Source organism: Rhinatrema bivittatum, chromosome 1 (assembly GCF_901001135.1).
Source record: "Rhinatrema bivittatum chromosome 1, aRhiBiv1.1, whole genome shotgun sequence".
Lineage (NCBI taxonomy): Eukaryota > Metazoa > Chordata > Amphibia > Gymnophiona > Rhinatrematidae > Rhinatrema > Rhinatrema bivittatum.
The window spans coordinates 67,594,327-67,609,294 of record NC_042615.1 but is presented as its reverse complement, the minus strand read 5'-3'; the positions used below and the strand labels follow the sequence as shown (position 1 = coordinate 67,609,294).

The window sequence follows — 14,968 nt, the reverse complement described above, 5'->3', positions numbered from 1 at the left end:
ATAGCCATTACATCAGCTAGGAGGGTTAGTGAATTACAAGCACTTGTCACATATGAACCTTATACAAAGTTTCTCCATGACAGAGTGATTCTCCGAACACATCCAAAATTCCTTCCTAAGGTAGTTACGGAATTCCACTTAAATCAAACTATAGTTCTACCCACATTCTTTCCAAAGCCTCACTCTCATCAAGGCGAAAGAGCTTTGCACACTTTGGACTGTAAACGTGTGTTGTCCTATTATTTGAATCGCACTACGTCCCACAGAAAATCCAATCAGCTTTTTATCTCTTATGACCCAAATAAGCCAGGTAAAGCAGTGGGGAAACATACTCTCTCCAATTGGTTAGCAGACTGCATACAATTTTGCTATGACAAAGCAGGCCTTCCTCTCCAAGGGCGAGTAAAGGCACATTCAGTACGAGCAATGTCAACCTCAGTAGCACATTTTCGTTCAGTACCAATCATTGACATTTGTAAAGCAGCAACATGGAGTTCCCTTCACACCTTTGCAGCTCATTACTGTTTGGACAAGGATGGACGACAGGATTCAGCCTATGGACAATCTGTCTTAAAGAACTTGTTTCCAGTTTAATCCCAACTCCTTCTACATCCACTCTGCTGTGATCGTCGGCTGACTCATTTTCTTCAACACAGCATCACTGCTACCTCCATGGACAATGACTCAGCCTCTAGCTTGCTAATCACCCATATGTGAGGACTAGCATCCTGCTTGTCCTGGGATAAAGCAAAATTGCTTACCTTGTAATAGGTGTTATCCCAGGACAGCAGGATGTAGTCCTCACGGAACCCACCCGCCACCCCGCGGAGTTGGGCCTCAGACTTTATTATTTTATTTGCTAACGCTTATAGCTACATACAAGACTGGAGTGAGACCCCTGTGGCAGGGAATATCATGGCATGCCGGGCATGCTCAGTAGCCTCAGGCAGCCAGTTAAAAGCTTCTAGAAACTTGCCAGAAGTTTTTCCCGCTTAAGGGCTCCGTGGATGACGTCACCCATATGTGAGGACTACATCCTGCTGTCCTGGGATAACACCTATTACAAGGTAAGCAATTTTGTTTTTTTTTTGTACTGGAAAGGAGAAGTTTGACTTTGTGCTAGCAGATTTAGACAGAAAAAGAGCCATCAGCACGAGTCTTCTCAGTTTGACTCCAGAGTGATGCAGCATTAGTTTGCTGCAGAGAATGGATCTTGCAGCTGCAGCCAGGAGCAGTTTCCAACATAAGCTAACTCAAGATCTGCTTGGCTCTAACTGTGATCCTCAAGGGCCACAAACCCATCAGGTTTTCAAGAGATCCCTAATGAATATGTTGTGAAATAGTTTTCCATATTGTTGAGGCAATATGCATCCAAGTCTATCTCATGCACATTTATTAGGAGTTTCCTGAAAATGCTACCAATCTATGACACTTAAAGATCACATTTGGATACCTCTGGTCTAAAATATATTGGCAGGTGAATATTTACCTGGCTATATAATAGCAAGTTTGAATATCCTTTAAGCAATGGTGGTTACCAGCCTTTGAAGGGACTTATGGTGATATATGCCTTAATTTTCTGTTAAAATAATTGAATACATCTGTGCTATTTTTCCCAGGAAGCATAGGTCTCAAAGGCTAGTCACAGATATATTGAGTTAATCCAGTAAAAAGATCTCAGCTATAACTTGTTTGTTGACCCTTATTTCTCCATATATGAATGGACTAACACAGAAATCACAGGCCTTTCCTCATTAACGTTTGGAAGCTCTTAAATATTAACAAAGGCAAGATGGAACTTGCAAACCATCTTCATTTGTGATAGCTGATTTTCTAGGGAAAGAGGAAATAAGATGCCTAATTCTCCTCTCTCCACGGTGATTTGCAGATTCATGTAGGTATTTCAAATACATATGCTGAAGGAAAGGTGATATTTATGTTATTAGTATGCTTTTATATAAAGTACATTAGCACTAACAAAGGACAGCTCAATATTTTTGGACCAGTGTTACATAAGCTCTGAAAACAGGTGAAGCATGTATGCATCAAAGTGCTAAAATGAGCAGAAGAAAGTAATTGTTCTTACTATGGATCAGAATGGGTAAAATACAGAGGCCTATCTGTCTACCAGCGAACCAATGGGACCTTATGTTGATAATGAATAGATATGGACCACCATAGTCGATGCACTGATATGAGGGTAATCATTTTAAATATGTTATATTATTCTGATTATTCCTGCACTTTGGCTATTATGTATTTTGTGCATAGTGTAAAGTGCCTACTTCATTTTTGGGTTTGGTGCTATCTTGAAAAGAGCTATTGATTCTAAGCAGATGGCGTTTGCTCAGACTTTGGAAATCTGTTTAAGTCTCTGCTCACAGTTCAAGCAATGCCCTCCTTGACACTTTTATTTTTCTTTCACATATTTAGAGATGGAAGAAATAGCAACTAGAGCCTGTATAGAGCATGATTTTTCTTTTGCTTTCAAGACCTAACTTTGTTAGTGAACGTGAATATTTTAGTTTCAAATGCCCACTGAATGGAAATCGGATAGTTACAGATGGTCTGTAACAGTATGAGGGCTTGATTCACTACGGCTTTTTGTGTCTATGGTGGGAATAAGCTTAGTAATAAATAAACCAGTCTTCAGCGCCATTTACTGGGGAAATAGCACAGGTAGATTGACTGACTTATCTGGAAATTGCCCTCCTCTCTGTGTTTCTGGCGCTGGGTTAAAAAGAGGCATTTCCCCTGAGCATGATAAGTCTGGGGCTCTGTGTGTGGGAACAGTATGCATACATGAGATTTCCAAAAGGATGGGCTTTGTTTTGCCTATGCTAATAGCAGGTGTTTTTAGCCCATGTACTTTGCACTAGTTTCGAAGGGAAGCATAAGAACATAAGAAATTGCCATACTGGGTCAGACCAAGGGTCCATCAAGCCCAGCATCCTGTTTCCAACAGAGACCAATCCAGGCCACAAGAACCTGGCGACCCAAGTTTTTTCTCTTCGAAAACTGGCTGCAGTGCACGCGCCCTAAAAATGCCCACGTCCCTTGCAAACAAAGGGCCGCATTTATTAAAGCATTTTTCCCACAGACACAGAATGGGACAAAAGCCTTAGTAAATTAGGCCCAAAATGGGATATTCAAAATTACCACCTCAACCAGCTTTGTGGACCTTGCAGACCCCCCTTCTTCAGATGGATCTTTTTAATAGGTGTGAAAACCTACAAAGTCTCGAGGCTTAGACAGCAAGAAGTCACATTTTCAAGCATTATGTGTGACAGTGAAGTATGTTTACTCCACAAATATTGTTAAAAAAAAAAAGTAGAGAATGGCCCAAGAAAGGAAGCCATGTGGCTGCTGCTGCTGTGGCAGAGCACACTCAAGAAGGAGGCCCCTTCCCAGTCTTCAGGCTGGTGAGGGTCCCCCTGGGCATGCAATCTGGGGAAGAGGGAAGGATCCAATTCATGGAGGCTGATTATGAAAGGGGAAAAGGTAAATAAAAAAAAAAAAGACAGGGCAAATGGAATGGTGGCAAATGTTTCTAAATCTAAGATTGTTGCTGAATCTGGTCTGTACTAAAATACCATTGAAATGATTATTTCCTGTTATTCCTGCTCTGTTTCAGGCTCTTACCAGTACTTAACATGCTCATCCCAATCAATTTGAGCAGCTGTCAACATAGGAAATCAGTTTGAGCAGCTGTGTGTGTGTGTGTGTGTGTGTGCTAAGAAAATGAGGACAGAGAAATAACTAGACACTGACTTAAAAGTGGTTATTTCATATAAAAGTGTTGATGCTTCCACTCATTTCCCCTAGAATTTGCTAAGGACATAATTTACCACTGATGTGCAATAAATGAAGTCATATTTCCATCAAGCAAGCCATCATTCTCTCATCAGTTTTTGATGCTTCAGTGGTTGACTTGGGGGATGGCTATTTTTATTTCACTTACATATTTATATTTATTTTATTTATTGTTTTTCTATACCGGCATTCATGATTAGCATCACATCATGCTGGTTTACAATTAACAGGGGGTGTGAATTAAAATAAATAACTGAACAGAACTGAAAAAAACTGTAACAAGTGAAATGAAAAACTCTGAAGTTACAATAAAACAGGATACTAAAACTGGGTGGAGGAAAGTCTAAAGGAACTTAACAGAAAGAGCCATTATTTACAGTATTCTAAGAATGTCTGATTGTGGTTGTCGTTAATATGTGATTCAAATAGGGTCTGGAAATGCTTGTTTGAACAACCATTCATAGTTTATGAATAATCGTATGTTCAATAACCAATCATAGTTTATGTATAATCGTATGTTCATTTAATTTATTAGTTACAGATCACATTCCCCAATATAAGACCTGCCTGTTATGGTGTATAACAATATCATCAAACATACATTAAGATAAAAACAAAAAAACAATTTAAATTCAATAACGAATGTTTCTAACCACCACCCCCCACCATCAACTTACTTAAACAAAACACCCCATCAAACCACAACTCTCCTCACTCATCTAACTGCTGCCTCCAGCCCTTTTCTCCCCCAAACCATTTATCGAAAAATAAGCCATTTTTTTCTTTTTTTCTCTAAAGACCAGGTAATTTGACTCCTAACTAACCTCTAGAGGGGCCAAGTTCCACAGGTTGAGTGCACTCGGTGCTTATCCCTTTCTTCCTTGAATTAGTTACAGTTTATGCCTCCACCACTTCCTCTGTAAGGCTATTTTATGTATCCACTACCCTTTATGTGAAGAAATGTCTAGTACTTCATAGTTTAACCCCTTTGAACCTTGAACAATGACCTCATTGTAAAATGTAAAATGTTTGCTTCTTTTGCTTTATATTTAAACTTCTCTCTAATATTTCCTCTTCTCCTTTTTCTTCTGGGATGGACATATTAGATCCTTAAGTCTCATCTCATTGAACCTTTGATGCAGCTCCTGCACCAGTTTGGTAGACCTTTAGTCTGTTTATATTATTTACAGCAAATGGCCTCCAGATTTTATTTCCAGACTTTCCAGACTTTTATTTATTTATTTCCAGACTTTTATATACTGCACATACAGAGTGATCGAGAAAGGTCCAATATACCTTGGTGCAAACCTTTGAGAGGGTACCTTGAGCCAGATATATCGAATGCTCAAGCAGACTTTCTGGCCAGGAAGGAATTCAGGAGCCAAGCGTCGGTGACTGTCAGCAGATCTCTTGGCCTGGGAAGCGGCTTGGCGTAAGCGAAGGTTCGTCTGTTCCCATAATGCCTTGAGGGCATCAGCAGTAGCCTGCACAGCAGGGGAAGGTACTGAGAACGGTGTGGGCAATGGTGGTTGCGGTTGCTTTCCATAGACGATAGAAAATGGTGATGTACCTGTAGCAGTAGCGATATGGGAGTTGTGGGAAAATGCCGCCCAAGGAAGGATTTCGGACCAATTGTATTGGCAATCATTTATGTAGGCGCAGAGAAAAGCCTTTAAAGAGCGATTCATACCCTCAGCTTGTCCATTGGCTTGAGGGTGGTAGGCTGTTGTCAGACTGATGTTAATGCCAAATTTCCGACAAAGGGCACGCCAATATCTGGCAACAAATTGTGGACCTCTGTCAGAGACAATGTCCTTGGGTAGGCCATGCAATCTGAAGATATGGTGAAAGAACAGATATGCCAACTCAGGAGCAGCCGGTAGGCGGCCCAATAGAGGGAGAAAAAAGGCCATCTTTGAGAACCGATCTATTGTTACCCATATAATGGTATGGCCCTTAGATGGTGGCAAATCCACGATGAAATCCATAAACAGGTGGGTCCATGGTTCCTCGGGAGCCGGAAGTGGTTGCAGCCAGGGTCGACCGATCGGGAGTTTTTGTTGAGCACCAGTGTTACAGGATTCGACGTACGACTTAGCGTCAGAGACCACAGTGGGCCACCAGAAGAACCGCTGGAGCAGTGCCAGGGTTTGTTCTCGTCCTGGGTGACCAGCAAACTTCGAATCATGTGCCCACCGGAGGACTCTTTCTCGGAGTCGTCGAGGCACAACAGTCTTCCCAATAGGGACTGGATGAGTTGCAGACAAGCAGATATAGGCTGGATCTATTATGTGACCAGATTCTTCCGGAGTATCTTCTGGCTCAAAAGAGCATGATAGGGCATCTGCCCAGAGGTTTTTCCCAGCTGGACAGTATCGAAGTTCAAAATTGAACCTGGAGAAGAATAATACCCATCGGGCCTGGCGGGCATTGAGACATTGAGCATGGCTCAAATGTTGCAAATTCTTGTGATCAGTGAATACAACAAACTTGTGTTGAGTGCCCTCTAACCACGGGCATCATTCTTCAAGGGCCAGTTTAATGGCGAGCAACTCGCGATCTCTGACACTATAATTTTGTTCTGCAGATGAGAACTTGAGAGAGTAGAATGAACATGGGACTATGGATCCAGAAGTGGTGGTCTGGCTCAAGACCGCCCCAGCCCCAATTGCGGAGGCATCCACCTCAACCAGGAAGGGGTGATTTGAGTCTGGGTGATGGAGACAGGAACCAGCTAAGAAAGCTTCTTTGAGGCGACGAAAGGCTGTCATAGCTTCCGGAGTCCAATTTCGAGTATCTTGGCCCTTGCAAGTCAATGCAGTCAGAGGGACTGCCAAGGTTGAATAATGTGGAATGAAATGACGATAGTAATTTGAGAATCCTAAGAATCGTTGTAGTGCCTTAAGACCCAAGGACTGTGGCCATTCTTGGATTCCTCTGAGCTTGGCGGAATGCATAGAAAATCCTTGTTGCAAAATGATGTATTCAAGGAAAGGCAGACTGGATTTCTCAAACAAACATCCAATTTTGCGAATAAGTGATTCTCACGGAGGCGTTGAAGGACGGTACGAACGTCAGTGCGGTGCATAGCCAGATATCTAAAAAAGACAAAGGTATGCCATGACCTTAGTATACAGTAGGTCAAGGGCAGACTAGCTGTTATAAACACTGGAGTAGGTAATGCTGATGACTTGATGCTTTTGAGGGTAGGGGATGCCAACCTGTGGTTGAAGTGGTGATAGGTTGCTATGGGGCTGGTAGGAGAAACCTGAGGGCTTTGATTCAGGGGAGAGAAGAAATCTGAGGTGAATACTACTTGGAAGAGTTTGCATGTTTGGAAAGGTGCTGTGATGGGGCAGGGTATCAGAAAGCAAGTGGGCAGGCTGATCTGTTCTCTTTGATGCTTTCACCTGACCAACTGCAAAGGGGATGCTCATGGGGATATAGGGAAACGACCCTGTCATTGTGTGTGTGTGTGTGTGTGTGTATGGGAGGGGGGGAGGTATATGAACCTGGTTGTGATTGGCAGGGAGCTGGAGATACTGGGTTAGTCACAGGGCCTGAGCTTATGTGCCAGCAAGGGGCAAATGCAGTCAGAGCAAATGTCCCGAGACCAGCTGATTTCTTCAGGATTGCAGGGGGAGGTAATCACTGCTTATCCTCTTGCCTTGGATAGTGCTTTTGGCAATTAAGAACCTCAAGTGAAGGTGATGGGGCTTTGGGGGATGAGCAATACATGGGAAGGGGAATAGTTAGGGTTTGGGCCAATATTGGAGCATCTCTCTTAGCAGTAGGCACAGGTTGTGGCTCAAGTAGGAGCAGCTGCATTTTTCACAATGGTTGAGAATTGTCATGGCGGACTGGAGTTCCTAGTGGGGCAACAGTTCTAGAAGCATTGGGGTGGGGCATGGGATCTGGGTGGCTCATGAACCCATTCATTGGTAGTCATGGAGGGGAGGGGGAGGGGGACATTCTTCCTGGTCAGTGGGCAAGTTATCCCCAGACATGGGGTTTCCAGGCTTGAGGGGATGGGGATTTCCATTAAGAGAGAGATGAGAAGATGCATAAGCGAGTTTCCCTCTTCATGGACTGTATATGGAAAGGATTAGGTGGACTTTTCATGTTTTTTCTTTTTTAAGCTCCAGAGAAGGGGTAACGGTTTGTGATGAAAAGATGGCATGGCCTTCACAGCAAAAGAAATGGAGGGGGCTGCCAATACAAAGGCCGGCTTCAATAGTCACAGTGCAGAGCTCCTAGAATGTTGAGCATACAGAAGTCTGGTCCAACTACCAGAAAGAGAGGTCAGCAGCGGTAGTTGCTGTACAGAAAATGATTGCAAGAGAGGCTGTAGTCACTGAATGGAGTGAGTATGATGCAGGTGGTGGGATGGTGAAAGAGAGAGATGAGGGACAGGGTGAGTCAGTGGCTATAGGTGCTAAATGACTTAAGATGGTAGAAAGTGGAGGCAGAGTAGTTGGTCATCCTCATCATCTGGGGGTGATAGAGGCTCATCTAATTCCAGGTTTTCATCTAGTTTCCCCAAAGGGGAGTGGTGTCCAGCATTAGAGCCACAGGAAAGGAAAGCTCCTGCAGTAGTAACTTTATCAAAGCATTAGAAAGGAGTTTCTCTTATGATTTTTTTTCTCTTATAGACTTTGGAAGTCCATAGACATATTTCATCTCTTAGAAGGGCATGGTGGGACTGATAAAGACAAGAAAAGAAAAAAAAGAGTGAGGAAGGTTACCAAAATTATCATTAATTGTATAAGGGATTTTCTAAATTTTGTAAGTGTGGTAGGCCTTTATGATCCTTTGCAGTCTGGTGTACTTTAAAGTATGCTGATGGGATTTTAGGTGCACATACGGACTATGAAGGTTGAACATGATGAAAAATTCCAGGATAAGATGGAAGGGAATAAATTTATGTCCTTGGGCATGGAGGACATTAATCTGTGTTTGACTCAAGTTCTGATGCAGGAGGAGGAAGAATGGTATCAAAAGCCCAAGGGTGGTACAGCATGCATGCAAAGCAATGGATGGCCAGGAGACAATTCAAGTGCCACTGGGGAAGGAGATTTGAAAGGAAGTTGGTAGACAGCCAGAGCAGAGCAGAGGAAACATACTAAGGTACCAAGACTGGTTTGGATCAGTGGCAGCAGCAGTGGTGCTGGGGATTATTAAAAACTGAAATCATAGTAACAGAGCAATGCAACAAGAAAAGTAGCCAACAAATTCCCAAGGTGTAACTCGAGGACTGAGTTGGAGGAAGAATGGTGTCAAAAGCATGAGGAGTAGTGCAAGGGCCGTGCAAAGCAACAAATGGCCAGGGTAAGACCAAGCGTCAAGTATTGTAAGGGAATGCGATTTACACAGAGTGAGGGAGGTATTTATTTAATTATTTAGACATTTTATATACTACCGTTCCATGTAAAGATCACAACGGTGTACAAAAGTAACATTCACAGCTAGGATCAACACATAAGGATAGATTACAGAGGTAGTATTCATTAACAGACATCAAATGAATGTTCCTGCTACATATTAACTAAAGATCTAGGGCATAGGGCGTGGAGAACAGAACATTTAATAATATACCAGATTTCACATTGTAGACAGTATGTTGTGTTGAGGTTCTTACATTCCCTCGTTAAATGTATTCCTCGTGCTTTAATTGCATTTCTCTTGTCTTTCTTATTGTAGTTCATCCTCCTTCCCCTCCCTTAGTCCCCTCCCTCCTCCCTCAATGCACCACCTTCCCATGTCCCCACCTCCGACAGATCCTTCAGTTCTAATTACTTGGTCTCGCATATGATGTCTATCTCTCACAATCGCATTTATCTTGTAAACTTAACTATTATGTCATGATTTATATAACCACACAAATGTATATGTTGTAAATAGATCCTTGCCTTTTGGGCAATTCTTCTTTACCCCCCTCCCCCCAATCTTTCCCTCCTGCTTCCGCACTCAAACATTCCTCCCAATGTTATCTATTTTTATCTATATTTACCAATAACTACTAGCTAAGTTTCTATAATAAGCCTCGTTTCTAATTTTTGTAGTTTTATTCACTGTTCTCTTATAAGTTCTATGTAAAGCTCTTGTTGCTGATTTTTGAAGTTCTATTGTAAACCGATCTGATGTTTCTTTACGAAGTTCGGTATATAAAAGCCACAAATAAATAAATAAATATAAATAAATAGTTCTCTGCATTCTGATGATTTTAAGTTAGGTTATAGGCATTTTTGAATAGCCATTTTTTTAGCTCGCTTTTAAATCTTTTTGTGTCTGTTATCAAATGTAACATCTTGGGTAGAGAATTCCAAAGTTTTGGACCCGCAGTGAAAAACATACGATCTCTTACTTGTGACAGATGTGTGCTCCGTATTGTGGGAAGGTGTGTATGTCTGTAATGTCACGCTAATCATACTGGTGTTACTTGATTGAATGATTTTGAATATTAATGTTTGTACTTTAAAATAGATTTGGGATTATACTGGCAGCCAGTACAGAGAAATCAACAAGGGTGTAATGTGATCAAATTTCCTAGTTCCTAAAAGAAGTCTTGCTGGTGCGTTTTGGAATAATTGTAATGGTTTTAGGCTGCTTGCGGTGAGACCGGGTAATAAGGAGTTAAAGTAGTCTAGGTTGGATAAGATTTGAGTTTGCAATACAGTACGGAAGTCCTCACAGGTTAATAAGAGGTTTTAACCAATGTAATATACGCAGCTTGGCATAGCCTGTATTAATTAATTTATTGATGTGCATTTTCTAGGGATGTGCAGGCAAAAAGTTTTCGTTGCGTACGTGATACGTATTTGTGGGGGGTCAATTCCATTTCATGCGGAAGTATGGAGAATTCAATAAGTTGTCGATCTGTAAATACGTTACTACTAAATTAACTACAACCCCCCACCCTCCTGACACCCCCAAGACTTACCAAAACTCCCTGGTGGTCCAGCGGTGGGGTCCGGGAACTCACTCACACCCTCGGTGCTAGTTTCATCATGGCGCCGATAGCCTTTGTCACAGGGGCTACCGGTGCCATTGGTCAGCCCCTGTCACATGGCCATCGGCACCATCTTGTGCTCCTACCATGTGACCTGCACAGAGGTAAAAACTGTAACCAAAGGGAGCAAGACTGTGGTGCTGGAAACATATTTACTGTACCATTTGCAACAGTAGTAACAGTAATGACTTTACGTTTGGACACTAACCCAGTGCATTTATTTGGGCACATAGTGAAGAGAATTTACCCCTCTCCTAGGGACAACACCAGAGGGGCTTCAGTCACTCTTGCACTGGCCTTGAAAGTAAATCTTCACGCCCAAGAAAAGAATCCACACCCTGGGGTAAGAGTCACATAGAAGAGCTAGCCAGGGTCCCTGTCCCAAAGAGTTAACAATTTTATGTATTTATTATTTTTTTATATACCAACATTTAATCTGAGATATCACATATTTATATTCAGGTACTGTAGGTACTTTCCCTATCCCCAGAGGGCTTACAATCTGAGTTTTGTACCTGAGGCAATGGAGAGTAAAGTGACTTGCCCAAGGTCACAAGGGATGACAGTGGGACTCAAACGCCGGTCTTGTGGTTCATAGCCCACTGCTCTAACCACTAGGCTATTCCTCATCCCTATTTTATTGTCCCACCCTTGCAGGACAGGAACACTGGGGTGGGGATCCACGTATACCATAGTGCTCTCCAAAATATGAGGCTTCAAGAAACTCCAGTTCACTTTGAAAGAAGATGTCACTAAACAGGAGAAGGGATTTTGAATCATTCCACACATACTGAGGGCTTGTTTTCCTTAAATAATTTCAAATTTACCCCTTTGTTCAGTTTGGGTTACAATTGGATAGAGACTGGTTTTGAAAACTCATGGCAAAAAGAAAAGCAATTCTTGTATTAGAATGTAAGGTTTTTTCCTGCTATATCTAGAGCCACGCAAGATGTAAAGGGGGAGTGCAATATTAGAGGTATTAGAGCACAAGGCAATGGGGACTTCAGAAAACCTTCCTTAAGATGGGGGGAGAATCTCCAGGAAGCATTAAATGGATGGGATAAGCTCAGGAAAGTAGAACAACTGTGGGCAAAACCAAAAGGAGATAGAGCAGGATAACCAATAGTTTTGTTAGAAAAGTCAATCAAGGTAAAAAGAAAAAAAAAAGAGAGGCCACTGTGGTTTTCTAAAGAAACAGCTGAAAAGCTAAGGGGAAAAAAAGGTTAGCATTCGTGAACTACAAGAGACTTCAGAAAGAGAAAGAGAGGCAACAATATCTGGAAATCTAAGAGAAGCTGGGAAAGCAGACAGGGGAGCAAAGGCACAAATGTAATAAAACATGGCAAACCCAGTAAAACAGGGGACATGATTTTTTTTCAATAAATTAGTGACAGGAGGAAGTGCAAAAGTGGGATTGTACCCAAGGTTAAATGGGGGGGATCAAGAGGTTGAAGAGGAGAAAATGAAATTGCTTTTCAGTGTGCTCTGGTTCTCTGAGGAAGGGCTTAGAGCAGGGGCTTAGAAAACTGCCACAAAAAGGAATGGACATGAGATAAACCTCAAGCAAAGTTTTGGAATACCGTGTTCATGGAGAACTAGCAAAATGAAATCAGTTACAGGGACGCATCGGAGGGTAGTAATGGAATGCAGGGCAGTCCTGGCAGCCCCACGGTCTGACCTTTTCCGTGCTTTTTTTTTTTTTTTTTTTTTAAATCCAGGAGTGGTTCTGAAGGTCTGGAGACAGGCAGATGTGGCTCCTCCCCCTCACAAAAGGAGTCTGATCTCAGCCGTGAGGAAATGAATGGGATCACTGCAAAAAGCAGACACGTGCTGGCCAGACCCTGCCGTCTGAAGGGACTGACCAAAGAGATCCCAGCGTTAACCGATTCCTCACAAAAGAGGAAGGAGCACAGCTGCAGGCAGCTTGCAATCTTCCATCAAAATTAGATAACGGAAGGTAAATCATTTTATGCCCCAAACCAGAAAAATCTGGTGACAGCTAAAAGATGAACGAAGATGGATAACTCTCCTTTCTGGTAGATTCCACAAGATGAGCAGCACGACAGGGACCCGTAACGTTATATCTTGATTTATGAAGACGCAGGTGGAGCCCTCGTGCCCTCCAGACTAGAAAATGAAATACTGCAGTGTGAAATAATTCTTCAGGCTCTGCTGCAATAACGCTGAACTCCTCTGGAGTCCCTTTCACTGGTTTGGTATCTCCATATAACTTCTTGAAAGTGAGATTTGCATTTTCTTGTTTTTAAATGGCTTGGGCCTTACTAACTGTGAACAGTTAATATTAATTTCTGTTTGACACAATGGCATACAGAGCTCATTTAACCTTTCCCACAAATGAGCATGAAACGCATTCCATTGCAGTTTCAGACATATTAACTCGTACACATTTGAAGCTCCAAAGGAATGCATTTCAAACTGCGGTAAAATTAGATGAGGACTCGACTGTATTGCATTTTTTTATTTTAATTACACATCAAAAGTAGGGCAGAGTCATTCATTTACGTTCAAACACCAGGGCGGCCAAGTGGATCCATGCCCTCTGGCTAGGGTAAACCAGTCTTGGTTCTCCCATTTTGCATCTATGAACTTGAGTTTCCCATTTTTCTGAGACAAGGCACATTGCAAATCGATAAACAAAATGGGGTGCAAGCAGGATTAATTCTGGCTAGATGACAGAATGACTTGGTAACCGTGGTGACTGGCCACAAAACGAAGAGCCTGTGAAAACTGCTGTCTGGCAAGCGAAACAACCGGCACAGCACCAGCCTTTCATTTTCATAAATGCTGCAGTTACCAGGACAATTACAAATATTGTCACATCTAAACACAGACTAAATTGCCACATGGCTCTATGTCAACAAGAACAAGCTGAGCCAACCCTGTTTTTTTTTTTATTCCCATTTCATACATGCATGGATTTCATTCCCATTTCATACATGAACAGAACCTAGCAATGCAATACGAATCCGTGCATGCAATGGGACTACATCAGCCAGGAACTACAAGTCCCTGAATGCAATGGGAGTAAAACCAGGAACTAAAACCCCCTATCTCCTCTCTCTGAGTCACTGGACCAACCCTTACCTTTCATAACCTAGCAACTGCGGCAAAATATTTTGGCCCTTGGAACTTCAAAAAGATTTATGCCTCAGCTCTCTTAGCCAAGTTCGCTCAATACATTTAAAAGCGATAAGACAATTTTCCCTTCAAATTTACCTAATAGAAGGGTTCAGGAAGGCAGATTAGGTTGTACTGAACAAAGAGAAAAATAAAAAAGAAAGCTAAACGGGTGGAAAAGGAATCTTTCCTGCTATTTGACGCAGGCTCGGTGCAAAAGTGAATTACAATTCAGTCTGTGTCAAACTTTCATGCATGCTTTCATGCGTTTTATAATGCTTAAGCCACAGACAAAGCATGCAGACAAAAATACCTGCCAGAAACAACTGACAGTAGGCTCTACAGAGGCACAAATATGCACTGGAACAATCTAGTTAAACACTGTTGTTTTCTTTTTCCTTTTCAGAAAGATTCTGCCAAAAGTTGTTTTGGTTGTGCTGACTGAAGAAAGAGAGCGAGACAGAGTTTGAGAGATAATAAGGCAACTCTAATGTACAATCTACAGTAATGCACAATTACAGGCAATGCAAATTACTTTCTGGGACTTGGCAAATCACAGATAATAACGACTGAAAGGAAAGCAAAGGGTTTTGAATTTTTAAAAAAAATGATGGATTATTACCCTTTACAAACAACAAATCTGAGCATAAATTATTAAAGATAAATTTGATTAGTAGATCATTTTAATGATGAAGTACAGTAAATCTATTCCAAAATGTCTGCATATAAAAGGTACTTCTCTCCAGATATTGCATGCTTGTAAATTTGTTTTGATAAAGGCATTTTTCCAGTTTCCTCAAAATTGTGAGTATTTTTTTTTTTAATTGGACCCAGACTGAAAATGTGCCTTGTTCGAGCTTAAAATCAAAACACTGGCACATTCTTAATTATCTAAATAACTTTAATGTCATTTTATGTAACTTGCCACATTTTGCCTAAAAATCATATGGTACTAGCATATGTGCAACAGCACCTGAATGCTTTTTATATTTCAACATTTTTTTATGG

At 41.7% G+C, this 14,968-nt stretch overlaps 1 long non-coding RNA gene across 2 annotated transcripts in view; it reads left to right on the top strand.

Annotated features, from left to right (window-relative positions):
- Positions 1–14,753, top strand: part of LOC115098635 — a 45,433-nt gene extending 30,680 nt beyond the window's left edge. Inside the window, exons 1-3 of one of the 2 annotated variants that reach the window (XR_003858583.1) lie at positions 5,100–5,255; positions 12,541–13,062; positions 14,367–14,753. This is a non-coding gene — a long non-coding RNA (uncharacterized LOC115098635). Of the gene's footprint in view, positions 1–5,099; positions 5,256–12,540; positions 13,063–14,366 lie in introns of those variants that run through there. The other variant, XR_003858586.1, reaches the window with a different exon arrangement.
- The last annotated feature ends 215 nt before the right edge of the window (positions 14,754–14,968 follow it).